This window comes from Cygnus olor, chromosome 1, assembly GCF_009769625.2.
Source record: "Cygnus olor isolate bCygOlo1 chromosome 1, bCygOlo1.pri.v2, whole genome shotgun sequence".
Taxonomy (NCBI): Eukaryota; Metazoa; Chordata; class Aves; order Anseriformes; family Anatidae; genus Cygnus; species Cygnus olor.
Genome location: NC_049169.1, coordinates 143,270,084 through 143,291,531, shown reverse-complemented (window position 1 = coordinate 143,291,531; position 21,448 = coordinate 143,270,084). Strand labels below are relative to the sequence as shown.

General features: G+C 40.0%; 1 protein-coding gene across 1 annotated transcript in view; it reads right to left on the bottom strand.

The window, feature by feature from the left end:
* Positions 1-21,448, bottom strand: part of NCK2 (NCK adaptor protein 2) — an 85,071-nt gene that overhangs the window by 45,134 nt on the left and 18,489 nt on the right. The window contains 1 exon segment of the mRNA XM_040536669.1: positions 8,084-8,155. The gene's annotated coding sequence lies outside the window, so the exon portion shown is untranslated.

Sequence of the window (21,448 nt, the reverse complement as noted above, 5' to 3'; positions counted from 1 at the left end):
AATTTCCAAACATGAGAGAGACTGTGAAGATTAGTATCTGTGCTAGAAACAAAGTTAAATAGAAGAAAAACAAGTTCAGAATCACGCAGCTCTGAAAACTGGAAGTTTAACTACAGACTTACTCCTTCTAGATGAATACAAATAAAAATTTATATTGCTACTGCATTTCTGTAGAAGTGACTATGCCATCATTGTTTCACATATAAATTTAGTTGGGAGCCACATAAAGAATTGAGTGCTCAACAGCTTCTTGTAGTACTTTAGTATTGCTTGCACTAAAAATTCAAGAGTAAAACACCACAACTCTGTTGTAAAGAATATTACAACAGAAGCAGACCATTTCTTTGTTATCTGTATCTTTGACCTCACGAAGAAGCCAGTGGTGTTATCAAATCTGTCTCAGGCCTCAATGACTAACTTTTCATTAGAATTCATACACAAATACTGGAGTTACGGAGAAGCATCTGAAAGGAGTGGAAAGCAACAATCCCTTGGCTCACCAAAAAATAGTACTCTAAGTATAAGAAGAATATACCTCTAGGCATATAAAAATTCACAAATCATCTTCAGGTGATGAACAGAAAGGTGGGTGGGGAGAAGATAAAAGCACCCCCTGCCCACCTCGACATCAGGGAGAACTCAGGGACACATACGAAAACACCTCCTTTCCTGGATCACAGAGCCTGTGAATGTTTAAGTGACTAATACCAAGTATTTTTAGTTTATTTGCTCTTGTTCTTGAGCTCCTTGTTGAAAATTAAGCTCTGAGGAACAGTTCTTGGACTGAGGTGTTAATTGACGCCACATTCTTCCTCCTCCTGTGTGTAATACATTAGGTTCAAAAATTCTCAACCCTGAAACCAGGTTTTAGTTCCACAAACGTAAGCAGTCCTGTGCATTGCATCAAACACTTCCTTCAGTGTTTCTTCTTTTATTTTTAAGGATTCGAGAGAACTAGTCAGCTTACCGACTTAGGAGGCAGATGCCCAGCCACCACTTACAGGCTAGGATCTGACCCAGGGCTTGCTTTGTGCTATCGTTTTCCTCAGCTTCTCCTAAACCACAGCCAGGGAGGAGGCTGCAGCAGCCTATTGATAGCTCTGCTGCCACCTTTTTTTCCTAAGAATCGCAGCAGCTGTTCCTCACACAATTAAGACATAAACCCAGCACACATATGGGACCAAAGCCCACCACCACCACCTTTTTGGCCACATGATGATGGTAGTACACGGGAGAAGGGGTACACCTTATGGCTCTCAAGATTTCTGTAAGTTTCACAAAGTATGTTGTAGCAGCTGTGCTCCCAAAGAGTGCCTGAAGCGCAAGTCAGCATTTGAGAATGCAAGTTTCCGTCATTCCACTGATGGAAACTTTCCACTTCCAAAGAGCACAACTGTCAAAATCTCGTTTACAAGGTAGTTTCCAAAATCAGTTTTATAAACATATATATATATATACACACACACACATATATAAATAAAAGGTCTATTGTTCTAGTGAAAACTTTTAAGTGAAACTAAGGATGTCACACCCTTTGATTTTGAGATAAACACTTTACCTCATGAAATACCTCAATCTTTCATTATAAAGCAGTACTCTCTCCGGAAACAACGGAACAGACCTTTCCAGACCCTATACAAATCCAGGGCTGGTAGAAAATGCCATTCAGTAATCTTCAGGAAGAACTAAGAACGAAAACCAATACTTAATCTGACTGTTTAATCTTGAGAGACAAATTCATTAATCAAATGTAAAAAGAGGTCTAAGCCTCATCTCAGCAGCATTTTTGGAAGGGTACATGGTAACTTGAGAACCAGTACAAGACAACCTAACTTATCAGGGAATGTTCTAGGCACCAATGGACAAAGAATCGATGATTCTGGTGCAAGACAGAGAACTCACCACCAGTCTCTTAGGAAAGTCCAGATCCCCAACAACCAGCTGCTTCAGGTAAAGGATCTCTCTGACGTTGCCTCCTGCAGCCTACTTGCACCAGGGGTAAAGCTCAGCTTGCACATAGGAATGTGTTGGTTAAGATGTCAGTATTTCCCAGTAACAAAACAAAACAAAAAAAAAAGTATCGGGCTATGGGTAAGTTTTCTAGGTTAGTGGGAACAAGAGGCCAGATGGAAAAAGAAATGCTAAGAAGAAATGCAAGGACTCAGACCAGCAAGGAAAAAACAGTGCAAACGGCAAAGACAGTTGCAGGGTAGCAGGGGGCCTGCTGGAAGGATTGAGCAGGCAAACGTTGCATGCTCCAAAAGCATTCAAAAGAAAGGAGGGGAAACAACAACAAAAAAAAAAAGGTGGAAGAACAGGTAGACATGTTGCACAGAGGCTCTATTGTGGGGAACAACTAAGAGCAGCTGACATGGGAAACAGCCTCCAAATTAAGGAGGGATAGGATGAGAGCTGCAGGGGATCCCTGAAACAAAAGGTCACGCAGAGAGAGCACAAAGGGAAGGGGTGCAGAACCCAAGAAACTGCAAGGAGCCTACAATGTCTTAAAACGAGGCTCACAAACTTAAAACCAGGGACAGAAAAATAGAATTTAAAAGGTTTATATCTGTATGCATGGTATTCTGTGTTTCTTACTACTACTGGCTTAAAAAATACACAACAGGACAAGCTCATTTTCTCAGTCCCCTCTGCTCAACACAATCCCAGCTTTGTTACTGCAGTGCAAACAGTAGTTGTAATCCAAGATTAATTAACCGAGTTATTAGCAACAGAATTCCACAGCAAATATATCGCGGCAATTTTAGAACATTTTGCTTTGTGACGTCTACCGATTTTAGCAGTTACCAAGAATTCTTCAACACACAAAAGATCATCCACCAGATATGAAATAAGATGAACCGCATGTACAGTCTCTTCCCATTCATTAAAAGTATGTACAACGTAAACTTGTTTTTTAATATCATAATACATTTAATAATAACATATTTAATATAAAATTCAAGTGATATGTATTTGGATATGGAACATCTTAAGAGCACTACTGAAAACATGCACATGTGTAGTTTTAGCTGCATTTTTATTATGTCTTTTTTCTTTTTTGAATACAAACAATGAATCATTTAAAGTTCCCTCAAAACCTCCCAAACAGAAGAACCGTCTTCCAGCAATTACCAAATGGAGAAACAATTCTTCAGCTGATTTGATAACAAGGACTGATGCCAATGCTGGCCTGCGTTCCCAGCTCTGGGAAGCCCCAAATCCAAACCTCCCAAAGCGCAGAGCCCTGAAACACACATGGCATCCCTCAGAAAACCGAGGGGAGGACATCTCCAGGAAAAGTTTGCAGGCAGCAGATAACAGCAGCTCCTTCAAGGGCAGGACAGAGCTCTTTGGGTAACCTGATCTTGGAGTAAACTTGGTAACGCCAGCCTCGGCTGCCTTGCTAATCTGTTTCCTCCTTTAGGAGGGCTGCGGATTACTGAACCGCCCCGGCGCTGATACAGCCTTATCACACTGCACAGCGCTGGCACACAGACCAGCAATCCACACGTCCCGAGTTCTCCGGTCGACTTTCCCTGACAGACGCCCCCACATACAACACTTACCTAACTAATAAATGCTTTCGGCGCCACGGGATCCTCTTCCACTAATGCAGCTTAACGTCATAAGCTATCAGCAAGAGTTTCTCAAGATCATATTCTAAACCACACCAGTTGTCCCTCAGAAGTGCAGTGCGTATTCCAGTCTTTGCATTGAAACTGGTTTAATGCAGGGATATGTTTGTTCAGTAACCCAGGAAACATGGGCTCAACCGGTCCAATGGCAATCCAGTTAGCACTGGTCAAGACACCAGGTTTGGTCACCGAGTATTTTGTTGTCAGCTCATGAACAGGCACAAACTTCATCTTAGCGTGTGTGTGTTTGTGTCTATAAAGAATATACAGTTTAATTCACAGCAGTGTTCATAAGCTAAGTAATATGTTAGATTCTTTTCAGCAGGCAAAGCTTTTTTTGGCTCAGAAAAAAACTGACACGCAGGATGAGAAGACAGCCAAAGTCCATACTGGCTATCAGACCACAAAGCTACTTCCACCAAGGAAAATGTCGTCACCTTTCCGTTGTTTCTAAACTGAATTTACGCTTATTGATGAAAGCTGGAAACTGTTCTCTGTGACTAGGAATCCACATGGATCACAGTTAAAGTATACCGCAAAGGCTGTTTTGGGGGTCATAACAGGTACTGTTGGTATCTATGACTTTAAGCTGTACCTGAAGCCATCGGAAAAAAAATGGGGAAAAATATAAACAAATGCTTCTGTTTTGATATTATTGATAAATATAAACATAATTTTTCCCCACTTACTCAGTATTTATCATACTTTCATGCAAAGACCTACAATTTGATTTAAAAAAAAGTAATTGAAATCTGGAAAAAAAAAAAGCCCCCAAAATTACTTAATTCAATGAAAACCTATTCTGCAATATACTGACTCAGCCAAAATATCTGGGGGTCTACTAGTGGTTACAAGGGCAAGGGAATGGAATGGAAGTGTTCTTTACCAGCCACAGCTCCAGATCAGAAAGCATTATGCCACCAGCACGAGAAAAGCAGCAGTGTTCTCTGAATTTCATCACTATACTAAACTTCCGTAAATATTTTTAAGTAACATTAGAAGTTACATTGGAAGGTTTAAAATCAACACCTTAGGCACTTAGGATAATAGACATAATTACACAAGACTTTTTTTTTCCTCAGAAAAAGGAATCTAGACATCTAACCAGTCCGGAGCTTTCAATCACTTAATTACTGTCAGAATAAAGACTTCCCATGAAACCAACTCATACGGGTCATTAAGAATAGCTACTATTTTCCTCGGGCTTAAACTCCCCAAAAATCCATGAAAAACTACAAACACACTGAGCCACAGAAAAACACCAAGACAGACTTTGATTACAGACAGTTGCATCAAGTTGAAATTTCTGTGGTGCTTTTACCTCTTTACAGGAAGATGACAGCTGATCTTTCAGATGCTACAAGCCAGTCCCCGGCCTTGCAACACGGATGCACCCGTGTAGCTGCTGCCTAGCCTCACAGGCCTGGCTCTCCAACAAAGCGTCATGGTACTGTAACCATTGACACCTGGTCTCAGTTTGGCAAACCTGCTGAGTATGAAAGACTGTGGTAACTTCGCTTTTACCTGCTTAGCTCTCATCTCATCAAACTATCTCCCTTCTGTGTACGCATAGACCCCTGCATAACCAAACAGTACATTCCATAAAGGTGCATGAAGGCCTGCTTATTCACAAAAAATTGTATTATTGAAGAAAATTTCCCAAAACACGTTATCTAAACACTACCACTGAAAGGCACATATTAAAACTGCGATCACTTTTTAAAGTATTTTATTGTGAAATACAAGATGCATTTTTTTGGTTTGTTTTATATTCAAAGACACTGTAAGTGAATGTTTAACAAGTTTGAAAGCACAGAATACTATTACAAACAGTATCATATTCTAAAACTGTTAAATGCTTTTAGGATAGTTGCAGATTTGCAGCAGCTGAATGACCACAATAAATTGCCAAAACATTACACTTGGTAACTTCATACTAAAGTAACTGCAGACAACAACCAAAAAAAAAAATAAAAAAACAACAACAGAAAAAAAGGTGCCTTTCCATACAGTTCTCTTTTTTCTCTAGCTGAAAATAGCTAGTGTGCACAGCTAGATAAAAGATGACTCGGCAGATTCAACAACCACATACAAATTATGCCACAGCTCTCAGACTCAACAAAACTCTCTAAGGACACAGTATTGTCTGCAGTTTGGTGAAGTTCGAAGAACATTTTCAGCGTAATTTGTGAATGCTGACCAAAGGGCACAGGATTTACTATATTCTGATTCTGCAAAGCACTTCAGGTACAGGCTTTACTGAATCTACTACCATGCGTTAATTTCCTTTTTGGAAAGGTATCAGAACGCTCTGTGTTCTACAGAATCACCTTTACCAAGCTGAATACAGGCCACCAGAAACACGCACTTCGGTATACACGTGCGCACAAAGGACAGAGAAAATGTTAAATATTAATACAGAAATTAGATTCAATTTTGCTACAAACTGTTGCCTGACTGGACATAGCACATGTCCTGGGTACCTATACAGATAGACAGTGAGAGCAGAGCAAAAACTGAGATGTCCAAAGACAAAGTTCCTCCTCTCCTCCTCTTACTGCGCTATTATCTACTTACAGCCTGTTTGGGAAGTATATAAAACCTTCATATGCTGTAAACATTTTCAATTTGAGTATTTGTGGTGTTTTGTTTTTTGTTTGTTTTCTTAAGTTGTTGTTTTGAAGGGTAGGAAAAATATTCAATAAGCCAAATGTCTCAGAAATAAGAGAAATATATAGTTTTATATTAAACATTTGAAATTAATACAAGATTTGGGCCATAGTTAAAAAGCTTAATTTTGAGTAGAAATTTTAGTGGAAAAGTTAGAATCATTTAACTATGACTAAGTTCATAGTTTGACAAATCACTGTCTTTGGAATTCTATATTTGTTTTCTATTTACATTAACAAACTTTTCAAGAGCTTTTTAATTTTATTATGTAGGTCTGCTACCTACATAATGCACAAGAACAAAAATCAATCAAACAAAAAACTTACCAGCACTTCTAATCTAAAAATTAAGTCAAAAGACTTCTCAATATTAGTCTTCAGTTATATTCATTTATTGTTCAAGGCTATACACTCTGATCTGCTGCAAAAGTTAGGGTTGTAAACGCATCTTTAAATGTAATGGACAAAAATCAATTGATCTGAAAATGTAGTGTAAAAGCCCACCTGTTTCAAAGTATTTCAGAATTTCCTCTTCTACCTTGAAGGAAACCCAAACATTTCAAAAAATATATGTAGATGTTAAGTTTAAGACTGGATGAAATTCTTAATTCTAACTGGTTCAGCTGCATTTTATAAAACAAATTAAGTCTAATTTTAATGTCTGATAACACTTCACTGAATAACCATTTAACACAACTCACAGCAAAATCGAGACACACAAGGACTTCATACATTGCTTTCCATCTAAGGGCTCCAAAATGTCAATAATTATCCATCATAACTTCCTTCTGAAGAGGGTAACATTATTTTTATTTTATAAACAGAGAGCTTGAGTAAGAAATAATAAATTTGTCTGCTAAAGTAATGAGGTAAAACTGAAAACTAGGATTCCTGGTTTCCTGTTCTGTGCTGCAGCCAGTACAATGCTGAAAGTTCATTCACTGTTCTGCCTTTTTTGTATTGTTGGTATGGCTGTAATGATGTTTCATTTTAATAAAAGTTTCTGTTAAGAAATCTCCGCTAAACCACAGAGATCAACTACAGTTACTAGAAACAGATAACAAGGTACATGAATTAACAAAAGGAAGCCAGACACTGCCCCAGAAATGAATCCTATGGAAAACATCAGCTTCATAACATTACTTCAGGTCTTCAGCAACGGCCCAGAAAGGTACTTGCTATATCTTAAATGCAATTCTGATCTACTCTTACCGTAAAAAGAGGACAAAAAACCTACCACAGGTATACAAACCTTCTTTCAGTATCATATAAGCTATTACTTAGTTTTAAGAAATGAAAGAATACTGAGCCTGCTATGCAATAGGCTATGAACGACCACACCAATACATTTCATCTACAGCTCCTCTAGAGGAAAACTGTCTCAAGTCAAAGTAGCAGGTAACAGGATGTAGAAGCCAAAAAACAGCTGTAACAATATCTAGTGCTTAATTAATAATCTAATCTTGCTTTTTAAAAAAAAATTCTAATCATCTTTTTTTAAAATCTTCTAATCATCTTGCTTTTTTTTAGAAAAAGGCAAGATGATTAGAAGATTTTTAAAAAAGATTAGAGGATTTTTTTAAAAAAAAGTTTAAAAAAAAAAGACGACCTAAATCAGACTTATCTCAGATTACTGAAGGAAAAAGACCTGCTATTTAATAAATGATCCAGCAGTTTCGAAAAAAATTACAAGTACCACACCACATGAAAGCACAACCAAGCAATACATCTAGTTAACTCCTTATCTTTAGTTACAAAACTAAAAGCCGAATCACTCACCTTTGGCACACTGTTAAAAGGATTCAGGCAGTGAAAGGCAGGACTCTCCAACAAAGTTACGTACGCAAGTATCTGAAACAACAAACACGCATTTTAGTTTTAGCACTAAAATTGAAGATCATTATCAAGGTAATTTCATTTTCAAACTACCCAAATCTCTTAAGAGATTACGAAGTAAGGGGACACGAGCACAGGCAGCGGCTTGAGGGATGGACTGCTGCAGGGCACCTGCAAGATGGCGCCTGGGCTAGGCCGCATGCTTCAGGGCCCTTCAACACAAGGGCGAGCGAGCTCTGAGGGAGGTCAGGAAGCTGGCCAGACGGTGGAGAAGTCCCTTAAGGGAAGTTCTGTCTGGACATGAAGAAGAAGGGTTTCCCCACTGAGCACAGCCGTGTGTAATCCAAGGTGTTATGGGAGCTTCTGCCTGGGATATGCTCAAAAAGTTCACCTCGATGGAGCCGCAGCTCTGGCAACTGCAACGAGCCACACGCTGGACCACACGACCTCCAGAGGTCCCCTCCGGCCCCAATTGCTCTTTTAACTATTTCTAGCCATAAATATAGTATTTCATGAGAGACTTCAAAGTATTTAAACAGTTTGTTTCTATTTTCTAATGAGACTCCTCACTCCACAGGATGTCTGACAAATTCAGGCTGTGTAAATCCATGAAGATCCAAATCAAACAGAAGGAAAAAATTCTGAATGTCTTCCTGTGCTTCAACCCTTAGCTTGTAACGACACGCAGTTACAACTCTGACTCATTCGGAGGCTGTGCATGCACAAATGTTTGTGTTCAAAATCTTCCCTGAACAGAGTCAAATCAGTTGCCACACTACAAAAGCATCCTATGAAGAAATTCAATTAAAAATAGCAATTCATCTAGGGTGTAGAATTCATCTAATTCATGAGTGCACCATAATGGAAGGGGGCTAAAAAAAAGTATCGATGAAGTATTATAAATACCTTCCACAGACATTTAAAAGTGAGATTTGGACTTCCACCCTTTAACAAATGGAGCAAGAGAACCACTGAACCCCCAGTTTGATAAACATTGAAGCCAGAATTGTTACGGGCTGAAAAGCAAGAGGAGAGTCCCTGCTCCACAGCTCCACTGCAGCTGCGAGGCAAGCGGGATGCTGCTCACCCTCCTGACATGCAAGGGAAAAAAATACAGGAGGCCAATTTGCGATGAAGTTTTGTTCACTGCATGAATGAAAATACACCTGTGGCAGCAGAGAGCAGATGGGAGAAGAGAATGACCTACCACCTGCCCTCCCTTCTTCCTTTGTGCACAAGTGTGAGCCGAAATGCCTTGTATGCTGCAGCCTGGCTCTTTCACCGAGTTCTCACTAGATACAGACAACTACATTTTACCAAATCAATTCTCCTCCCCACCTACTGTACTTTTATTCTCCATGAACTATATTCTCCACGAGAACTGCTCTATATTTTAAATTACAGGACAGATCTCAAGATGTATTGTAAAGGGAAAAGGTACTTTAATAAATGAAGCATCATTAAAACCCTGAGGCAGGGTAAATCTGTTTTCCTGCTGGCTAAATGTTTTGTAGTACATTTCCTCTCCTGCCAATAAGGCAAGAACATTGTTAATAACACGGGGAAAAAGAGAAAATAAAAATCACATCATTTTGTTACAAGATCATCTTCTAAACAGCGTTCTTCTCCCCCCCACCTCACAAATCATCTACTGCCCATCAACATCTACAAATAAAATACTGTGCCAAGCTTCTGACTTGGTTTAGGGTTCTATTCTCTGAAGAAAAACTCAACACTTCTCAATTACTGCTTCCAACTTCACAAATACACATCAGTGTATAGAGCTTGCCTCTGAAAGTGAGCAAAAAAACAGGATTGATAATCACCAATACATGAAAAATTAATCTTTATTTATTAGTTAACTGGAGAAGCAGTACAGTTAGTGAAAATAAAAGTCCAAATCCTACCTAAACACATAAGGAAAAAGAGAGTCATGAATGTATTTCAATACAACAGCTATTTTCTACAGCAAGGAAGGCCTCATTTTCACAGCTCAATTAACATACATTAGAAGTATGTGAGGACATTAATGGCAGTAGCACAAAGAGTTAGAGGAGAAAAATACACCAAAAAAATCATTCCTACTGACACTTTGACTGAACTAAAATTTGGATGCACAGATACATGCACGAGATGCAGACTGGTCTGCCCTCTCTGGGCTCAATTCCATTACATTTTGACCTCTATTTCTGTTTTTCTCCTGGTAAAAATCTTCATTTTACTACAGAATAGCCAGAGGAAAATTTCTACTCTGACTCTTGTTAAGTCATTTCCCGCAAAACACAGGTCTATTGCCATCACACCTCCCCTGCCGAAAACTACATCGGCAACACTGCAACTTGCCAAGTGACTCAAACTAAGGGTGGAAACCTGCACCACGGAGAATTCACTTATACACCGAATATGTTCCTTGAAACAGCATTTCAGTTAGAGATGTTTGAGATCTTCCTTCTCACACACAGTGAATGGAAAAAATGGTTACAGTTTGAGATGGCCTGCCCCCGAGCCACAGGCTTTGCACCATGAGTAGGGATTTTTTGTTTGGTTGGTGGTGTTCTAGCAGCCAAACTCTAGAAGGCTGTATCTGCTGATAAAGCCAGGGTGGACCGGGAATATTTAAGCTTAGAGAACACAACATAAACTCCCCAAACCTCCAAAAGATTTTGAATATATGTGGAAAAGTCACTGTCCATCCACAACACACATTGGTGAATCATGAGGAAACTTTGGAAATGAATGCACGGCAGACAGCCACCGCCACAGCTGCCCAACAGCTGCACAGAGCTAGGCAGGCTTCTCCATAGACATCATCCGTGTCTTTCTTCTCTTCCTTTTGGTGTCACATCCGTATGCCATATCCATTTGTCATATCTCAGTTCAACTCCAAGCCATGCCTGGAATGCTGGGTCCAGTTCTAGCCCCCCCCAGTACAAGAGAGACTTGGACGTACTGGAGAGAGTCCAAGGGAGGCCACCAAGATGATGGAGGGCCTGAAGCACCTCTCCTGGGAGGAGAGGCTGAGAGCTGGGACTGCCCAGCCTGGAGAAGAGAAGGCTCAGGTGGATCTCATCCATGTCTGTAAATACCTGAGGGGAGGCTGCAGAGAGGACGGAGCCAGGCTCTTGTCAGAGGTGCCCAGTGCCAGGACCAGAGGCCCTGGGCACAAACTGGCCCCCAGGAGGCTCCCTCTGAGCACCAGGAGCACTTCTGTGCTGTGCGGGTGAGGAGCCCTGGCACAGGCTGCCCAGAGAGGCTGTGGGGTCTCCTCCTTGGAGGCCTTCAAAAGCCGCCTGGAGATGGGCCTGGGCAGCCTGTGCTGGGTGGTCCTGCTGGAGCAGGCCTTGGGCCTGGTGGCCTCCAGAAGTGCTCTGACAGCCTCAGCCATCCTGTGGTGCTGTGATTCTCTAATGCCAGTACTACCACAAGAGTGTCAACGCTCACACACGCAGTACGCCAAGGTCCCTTACAAGTCTCGGCTGTCTCAACATGCTACACTTACTGTGAGGTCCACAACAGAGGCACGGAAGATGAACATAAGGAACAGAAACTGCAGAGTAGAGGAGCCAGGTGAACACATGGTTACAGACACAAGGTAGCAAAACAAAGCTGTCTACATATGAGCTGCAATCTCAGTCACTCGTTTGTTTGCTAGACCAAAATCTTCCAAACCCAAGGACTATTCAAATCCCAGTTAAAAGCACTTCTAAATGGTCAAAAATGGGTTTGAAGATAGTACTTCCAAACAAGCATCAAAAGATAAGAATCAGTAGCACCTAATGAAGTATGCACCTTATATCTGTGTAATCTTTGAAGATTACAACTCTAAGAATAAATTAGTGCTCTCATAATGATTATTTTAAAAGCAACCTCCAAAGTTATTAACCACCTTTCCTTTCACTAATAGCTGTAACGTGCCCCATTTTCTTTATCCCCATGGCTAAAATCCAGATTCAGCCTTACAATAACTATTTCAATGACAATTCTCTCAGGCTCTTTTCCCAATACCCGGCCACCTTCTATTTAAATTCTGACATGAAATAGCTAAAATAATCTCTTTGATACTTAATATGCTAATACACAGAAATGACCTGACCATAAACCTGTACTGCACAGACTGGGAATTTTAACTCAAATGATAAGTCATTCAAGTGACTCTGATAACTATGATAAAATTCAACAATTGACGTATTGCTGGTGACCTTCTGGAGAACAAATGAAAAGCACCACATTAATACAAATTCTCCTGCAGAGAAGATCATGCTGGCAATCTGCCAGTTCATTACACCATCTAGCTCCACTTCAACATTAAATATTGCCTTCCTTTGTAATTGACTCAAATACACTAGAGCAATTGCAGGTAACCACTTTGGGCTATTAAAGTATTCCATTAAGACTTCTCCATTAGGCAGATATTTCAAATGAAGTTACATCAAAATATGCTATGCTCAAAATATTTTAACTGTACAGACAATTGGGCAAGCACAACCCAGTGCCATGCAGGAGCAGACAGATCAGCAATAAGCACTCAAAAGCTCAGTGCCTGAATTTGACTGAAGGGAAAAGAAACCATAAAATGTATTCAACATTCCAGTATATCCTTAGTATTTTAACGACCTACTTATATATCCTCACAAAACACACTTAATGTTACCTTCTGAAACTAAGATAATGGTAAAGTTAAAATATGCAATTATTCTTTAACTCAGAGAAGTCAATGCAGTTAGTGAACACTACATTTACAACCAGGTATACAACAGAGAGAAAGCAGAAAATAAGACCGGATTCACGTCATAAGTTTCTATGTTGCATCACAATGTGTACAACATCCTGAAGCAAACAAACAAACAAAATCTAGTATCTTCTTTGTAGCTAAGCTTTTCTTCTCTAAGACTGTGGCTCCTTAAAATTCATGTAAGCAAGTAAAATGAGACAAAAGAACAGATTCAATGCTTTGCACGCAGACAAGATTGCCAGGTACTTAAAACGCTGGAAAAGATTTAAGCCTGTATGCCAGCTGCAAAAATGAGACTAGCCCTTGAAGCAAAGGCAAACTTCAGTGTTTAAATGCGTCTTCTTAATGGTCCTGGTTTGGAGCCACCACCAAAGGCTGTGATGGTAATCTTAAGAAACATGCTTGTCTCCCAAACAGCGCACAGACAGTAAGTTGTGCATCATCTCTGTACCTCTCTCTGGGGTGTAAGAGCTGCAGTACACCTCCCGTCCATGCCCTCTGCGGTGAAGAAGCAGCAATTAGGCATGTAGGTAGCACTGGTCACTCAAACATTATTTTTTCTCCATAATATACCTGTACTTTTTCTTCTTTTTTGGTGTGTGTGGAGAGGAACACAGACAGTGAAAGCATGCAGTGGGTCACACTTGACCCCACCACAAGCAAAGAGGCTGCACTGACCTATATTCTCATTTGAATCCTGCAGTCAAATCCATATCCTCTGCAGATTCTGGCATAGATATGGCATGTTTCCAAAAACAACAATGATCAAAACAAAAACAAACAAACAATTTTACATCTACTTGCACAACCACCAACTCCTAATCCCCTACTGAAACACAGGTAGTTCATTTTCTAAATAATATTGACATTTATTTTAAATATATTTCAAAAAACAATTTCCATTACCAGCTTCCTCTGAAGCTGCAATCCAAAGTACATGCATAAATAGCATCTTTCTAATTTTGCTAGAAATGATGAGGAATGTTGTATCTACCTATTACTGATTGCATCTGCTAAGTCTACTACATACAGTATACAGAATCACATTGTTTTATTAAGGGAATCATGCATTTCTTACATTATCTCAGCCAGAAGTTTCCCTTAAAAGTTTGAGCTATTAAATAACCTAATACTGATACCAAATTACTACCTAAACTCGCTATAATATGCAAAACTTAAAAAAAAAAATAATCCTGGCTTAAGCAGGATTTTCCATCTTGATACTTATTGATATTGAACTTATTCAAATTTGATTATGCTCAGCTGCAAACTTCCAGTACAGTCCTTGCATGAGAAAAAGAAAAACCCACAAAGCAGAAGTGGAGAAATCATGAAAGCAAGGGCAGAAAGCCTCATCCCACTTCGGGTGCAAATGCTTTGAGAGGACACACGGGAAGCACACAAGCAAGGCAGTGTGCCACCAAAACAGCCCGAGTTCTGCTGAGCATTCCCATTCAAAAGCAATCTGTGGAAGGAAAAAAAATTCAAACTCCAATTGATCTCCATTCAGCTACTTACTCTTTTCTAACAGGAAATATGAGCTCAGACCCTTTCTAATTTTCCTTATTTAAGAGTTTGCAGTCTGGCTGTTTAAGTGCACATATACATACCCCTGAAGCCCACAGAAGCAACAAAGGTCTCCATTAATGCTTAGGGCAGCTCTAGGCATCTCATAAACACTTACAAAGGTACACTGAAAGACCTGAATCATCAGTTAGAGTTGCAGATAGATAAGCAGAAACCCAACAACACCTATCAAGGATGTTCTTAAACGCTGTATCACAGGATCTTTGAGGAAGGAAAGGATCAGACTTCAAACCTTACACAGTGCTTAGCTTAGCAAGGTTCTCAGGCCGTGGTTTGAACATGAGGTAATTATTTGCTTTCCTTAATAGGATACCTTTTTATTCAAGCTATACATTTGTTGTTTAAGAAACATCTTAGAATGTATAGTTAGATAACTTTCTATAGTTAGATAACTTTAGCACCTTAGAATCTAGAAGGCAGTATTTGTACTTAGGGCGTAACAATTTACCCCATGGGAACTTCAGCCTCTTTCTGGTTGATATTTTAATTTTAATTTACTGCTTGTAAAAACCACACAAAGACAGTCTTTTCCATGAGGATCCGTTCAGAACCTTTCAGGACTCAGAGATTAATAAGCGACCAGCTCAAGCAGCTCCCCAGCAAATCTACTTTTTCTATTGTAACTTTACAATTGAATGTTCTATACACCAAAATACATATAGAACTAACTGAATCAACCAATCCTTCCCAATGTCTCTATTCAAGTCAGAGCTTTTAATTCAATACTTGCGGATTTCAGATTTGCAGAAGATGTCTACAAAGAGCACGTCAATATTGTCTTTACGGTGATCTAGTGATCTGCACATCTGAGTAAAAATGCTTTCCTCCACTGAAAAAAGGCATTCACAGATGCCTTCTGGAGAAGTGAAAAACCACAGATTCTGATGAAATTAGCTACCACGGGAGGATGCAACACTTAGTCACTGGCAGATTATCAGAGCAACACGAAGCAGACACTCCTGGTTACCACTCTTGGCTAGGGACACGTGTTTGAAGTAAGCGAAGAAATCTCACATCTAGGCAGTCAGATTAAGATTTGCTCTGGGGTGAGATGTAACAGCAAATGGACTGTAAGAGGGGCTACAGAGAGCTTTCAGGCGACTATTATGGTAGAACGGAGCAAGGCATGCTTAGCTCAGTGGCAATTCAATGTTAAAGTCCAACTGTAACCCTTCTTAGAGCCCCTGTTCTGCTAAATTACTCATTATTTCTTAGTCAAAAAGAAAATCTTTCCTATTTCTGTATGTGCGCTTTCAATGAAGTCTCTTGTCTGGCCATGGCAGCACTGCCTGCCTTTCAACAGCAGTGCCATGGCTCTCTCCGTGCCACAGCTACAGACACGGTGATGTTAGAAGGGCTACGACAAGGTCAGTGGTTGTCTTTGAAACCTCCAGGGAGATGAAGGGAGTCAGAGGAAGCGCACAGAGCAGATTTTGTGCTTTTTTTTCCCTTCAGTTGGGCCATCAAAGGACATTTGGAAAAATATTAAATCTGGAATGTCAGTATTTCCCAGCCTTGGATGTACAGATGTGTTGGGACAAAAATATCTTGCACCTCCCACAGGAAAGATCCTTTCTATCAGTGCATTGCTGGATTTTACCACCAGGTGCTATTTGAGCATATTCCAATTTAATTACGGGATTTCCCCCCCCCAAGTTTCACTAACAGTTTCCCATTTACTGTCTGTTGATGCCAGTTCTACACCCCTGCATTTTTTATTATTGTGGAAGAAATACAGAGCCCGAGTACACAGCTCATCATTGCCAAAACTACTCTTTCTGCCGGTGGCAATTCTGAGACAGATTTCTTTAACTTGTTCTCTCAGCTGAAGTCATTATGGATTTCTTAGCCCGAGGGCCAGGGTGCCTGGACCTCTTGCTGCCATCCCTTCACGGTGAAATGGCTCCTGTTTATGCTACCAGGATTTCAGGTGCAGTTTGCCTGAAGAGACTAGGGCAGAGCTTGCATACTCTTCAGAAAAAAGATGCTCTGCTTTGGCAGCAATGCCTCCAGCATCTCTGCATACCCAGTCACCGTGCACCTGGAGGAAGGGAGCGAGCCAAAAATCGATCATCCTCAGCAAAGAGGCGATCAACTGCTTTAATAGCAAGGGGGAAGTGCTGAGACCAGGCCTTGTTCTCACCTGAAAGAGGGTAAGTTTAGATCAGATATCAGAAAGAAACTCTTCACTCAGAGGGTGGTGAGGCGCTGGCACAGGTTTCCCAGAGAAGCTGTGGCTGCCCCATCCCTGGAGGTGTTCAAGGCCAGGCTGGATGGGGTTTTGGGCAGCCTGGTCTGGTGGGAGGTGTTCCTGCCCGTGGCAGGGGGGTGGAACTGGGTGGGCTTTAAGGTCCCTTCCAACCCAAACTGTTCTGTGATTCTGTGGTTTTCTGGACGTTGCAGAACGGCAGTCACCAAAGTCAGCACCTCGAATTTGCAGATCAAAACCGAACTGTGAGGTTCCTCAGATCCAAGAAAAGAAACAAAAACTTGAGTTATTAGATAGTTATTTCACAAGAACAGAGATCCTAAAACCACCTCTTTTTTCTTCCAAATTTGTGATTGGAAACCGTTCAAGCATTTTTTGTCTGAACTTACTGAGAAATTTCACTTTAGGTGGACAGGAAGAACAGAAACTTTCACATAGCTTTGGTACTACTGCAGCACCGGCACTGCTATTACTGCTGTTTGAATGATAACTAGATATTCCCAAATCTCATAATATCCAAATAAAATTTGGCAACAGCTTAGCTTCTGATGTTTTCAGCACCGATTTTCTCCCTTTCTTGTCTTGCCCACATCTGATGGTCTCTTGTTCTACTCATTTTATTCACACCACTTCAGTGAAAAAAGACAACAAATGAAAATGCAATGAGAATTTTGCAGGCCTTGTAACAATAGCCAAAAACCCAAGATTTCCTATGGCAGTCGTCAAATTAGTGACATCTCCAAAGCTATCTATATACAGTATCTGGGCAGAAATCCAATTATGTCATTTCTGTCTCAATACCCCAAAAGAGAGTCCTACTGGGGTTAGAAGTGGAAATAATTGTAAGCACAGATTAGCTACATAAGCAGCTCCACACTTGAAACCGGAACAAGGGAACAAAAACCTGAACGCATGACATTTATCTGGACACAAGGGAGAGGGAAAAAGAACCACTAGACATCTGGCAAAAGGTCAAAGCCAATTACGTGGTCCAAATTTGCCCCCCACAAGATAATAGCTTCCAGGTTTGTTTCTTACAAATAAGGTGTACTGACTCCAGGAATTAAAAGATTTCTGCTTACTTCTACATCCTCCAGTATCACTGTATTTTTTTCCAAAACTTCTTTTCCCCTCCCAATGTATTTTTCTAGACTACAGTTTCAGGCTGTTATTACAAACCACAATTACAAGTAATTGTCGACATTTTCCATAGGCTTTTAGAAAGCTACTGGTAGGCAGTAACTGAGAGCTCTGCTATAGCAAGGCTGCGTGTCTGACTACCGGAACTACCTTCCCAAAAACACAAACTACATTGACCTAAAGCTTACGTAATCAAAATAACAATAATAATATTCCTCCCCTTTAAATACTGAAACCCCGAATACCATTTGTCACGGCTGATTTAATTCAAGCGTATGGTTTCTTGCTGCTTTTGTTGTTTTCTTTAAACTATTCCAGCCACCGATTTCCCTTTTACCTTTGGAAGTGTCTGTTACTGCTTAATTATGTGGCATTCGCAGCTTGCTAAACTTCACCACAGAATTCTGTTTATTTGCGGTTTTAAAACACACAACTATCAAATAGCCTTTTAATTCAACGAAGAAAAGGGAAGGAATTTTTTCTCTTTTTTTAGGCATATTAGAGTAACTGCTTCTGAAAATACAGGTAGGTACAAGTTTATCAGTGTTTCAAATGAAGCTATCCAAGAGATTGGCTGCTAAACTAACAAAAATGCAGGTGACAAATAAGGAATATAAATTGTTACTAACTAAAAACTAACTAGAAACCTTTATCTTAATTACAAATAGATAACTAAACTTTTAAGTAAATAAAGTGAATGATGATGAAATACACCAGGCTGATTTAAACCACGTTTCTTACCCTGATCCTGGATCACCAGAGTAAACACTTTGAAAGGTAAGAATATACCACACATATATCATGAGTGCTTCTGCTATCAACATAGTATAAAATTCAGGAGAAAAGGAAGCTAATTTTAAAAAATAATTCAAAGAAATGGGTAGCGCACAAACATTGGGTTGTGCTATATGACTCCAGACAGTTTGAATTGAGATCAGTGCCTGTAAAGACCAGCTACAGTCTTCACCTGCTCAGTACGTTTAATCTCAAAGCAACTTCTACAGGCATGTGCAGATACCCCTTTCCAAGCCAGCAATTCGGGGTATTACAAGTTTAGACCAAATTCAAATCAGAAACTTAACACATTTTCTGATGCCACAGCATAACGTGGAATATCAGACTTTAATTTTAACTAAAATCCCTAATAATATGACTTACTTCAACTATTATTTTACAATGAAAAACCCCCCACCATACAGTTTACTCAAAAAATAACTTCCAACTGAACCATGCAGTCAAGTAGCCTGTCAGACACATTTAGGCAAAGCCTAGAGAACAAATTTCTTCAGCTTCCAATTTATTTATTAAGGGAGCAAGAATATAGTCGAGGAATCCATTTGTTGCCACTTCTTTATTACAAGAGATTTCATTTTTGCGTTTGCTCTCCATAGCACACAGAGCAGCAGTATCATGAATCCTGCTCTGTCATACATGCACTGCAAATCCAATTACTGCTCTATTAGATCTCATTTAAGTCCCATACGGCGCGACAATAAACTGCACAAAACGAACACCAGCATGCTTTTCAACCATCTTTACAGTATGATATAGGTGGCAATCACAGCTTAATAAAATTTAATTTATAACAAAGGCAGCTCCAAATTGTCTCTGTCTGCCACGTGTTCCAGGGAGAATTCAAAAATACCTACCAACCACAACCCACTGAATTCAACTTCTACTCCAAAGGCATCATGGTTTGGTTTGGACTGGTTGGTTTTTTGGTTGTCATTTACTTTTAAACTCCCCTGGGTAAGCAATAACCTTGATCCAGGGAAACGTCAGATTGGGAAGTAGAAAGCGGAGAGCAAACCGAAACTCCATAGAAAAGGTGATATGATTTTTATTTTTTTTTTAGGTGAACTCTTACCCTAACTGGTTGTAAAAAAGAAAAGAAAAAAAAATTCTCATTGCTGAATATTGCAAAGTAAATCTGCAGAAATTTCAGAAGCTCTGAACACTTCACCACTTCAGTGGAGTTATTTTATGGATATTATAATCATGTGGCCCTCTACTTTCATTTCAGTATTCCAAACTTATCTCACTACCCAGCAACTACAATAGTTAGACATGTTCAGAGGTATGTCCTTTTTGTTTTTCCACGAATTCAGTGGGGAAAAAAACAAACAAAAATCTCAACATTGTTCAGTAGTAAGCACTTGCCACACTCGGAGCTCTCTCTAAAGGATGCATAAGAGCCCTGTTGAATAGCTCATTCTTTAGCGGCTGACCTGACTAAATCGGCTTTGTCGTGTGGACTAGAAATAAAAATGTCACACTGACATTTACACACACAATCTGTTGTTAAAACATGAACGCCAGGTAAACATATTCCGTCGGCTTTCAAAACCAGTGCCCAAATCTGGACACTTTGTTTGCAGAACAGAAAGGCTCAACCCTTCCAGAACCGGCTTTTAAATATTTCAGTCACCATGTTAAACAATTTTAGTAGTAACTTTAGCACTCCCTCCCGTTTATCTTCATTGTAGACCTAGAAATATGGGCAGGGTGTAGCAGGGAATTCCCTGACAAGAGCTGAGGACCACAGACCCCAAATAACCATCCCATTCCGCCTGCAGCTTTGAGCCAAGGAACAGACCTTGAGGAACGTAGGCTTCACCTACAAAAATATGAAGGTGTCAACTTCCTGACTCAAACGTCTTGCCTGAAAGCACAGCTAAGGGTATCTCCCAGTCTGAAAATCTAATAAGGAACTGAAAACGTTAAGTTTAAGGTACTTGCATATTTAAATGACTGGGAAAATTCTGGTTTCCTTCTAAGGAAGTGGAATGATTTCCCCTCATTTCTAGAGAAAGTTCATCACGTCTGCTTTCATTTTATTTTACCATTCCTTCAGTAGCCTACGCTGGCAAATACTCTCTTGAGAAGCTGCACCTCTCCGGCTGTGGAAGAACACAAACTTCTCCTTGGGGACGCAAAGCCTACTGCCGTGACATCCAAGGGTAACAGCCTCAGAAGCTCCCCATCGATTACTAAAGCAAACACGCAATTTTGGTTCTCAAAAATGAATCCATTTAAATCAGTAATATCACAGATGCCACAAGGGTTTTTCCTCTTGACAAATATAAAGGAACAGTTCCCAGTAAAACTCTAGGAGTTTCAAAGACAGTCACACTGCAGTCTGTATTTAGGCTTTAAGTGCTTAAATTATAGTTACTGTATTTTTGGAAGCATCAGATACCTCAAGAAAGCAGTGAAACAAGCTTCAAGCTCTTAACACATTTGGCATATGGTATCAAAGAATTATAAATAATATCAGTTCAGGAACAGACATCCTGTGCAAACGGGATTCAAAATTCTGGTGACGGTCCAACAATCAGAACCAAACACACCACCACGAAGGTATAGCGAGGGCAAAATGAACGATGCATCATCTAATACTGGTTGTGCCTCCTTATGAGGTATGCCATTAATTTGTTCCTTTGCCAAAAACCAATTCTCACCTTACATTTTACTAACTTGTTGTAGTACATTTACGTGCGCAAACTTATTTGTTCAACTACAATTACCTTAAACTTCCTGCTGATTACGTATATTAATGACCTCAAGAAGGGAAAGACAATATTCAGCATTTCAAAATACACCTGGAACAGAGCGGTTAGGGCTTACCGATTTTCACTAC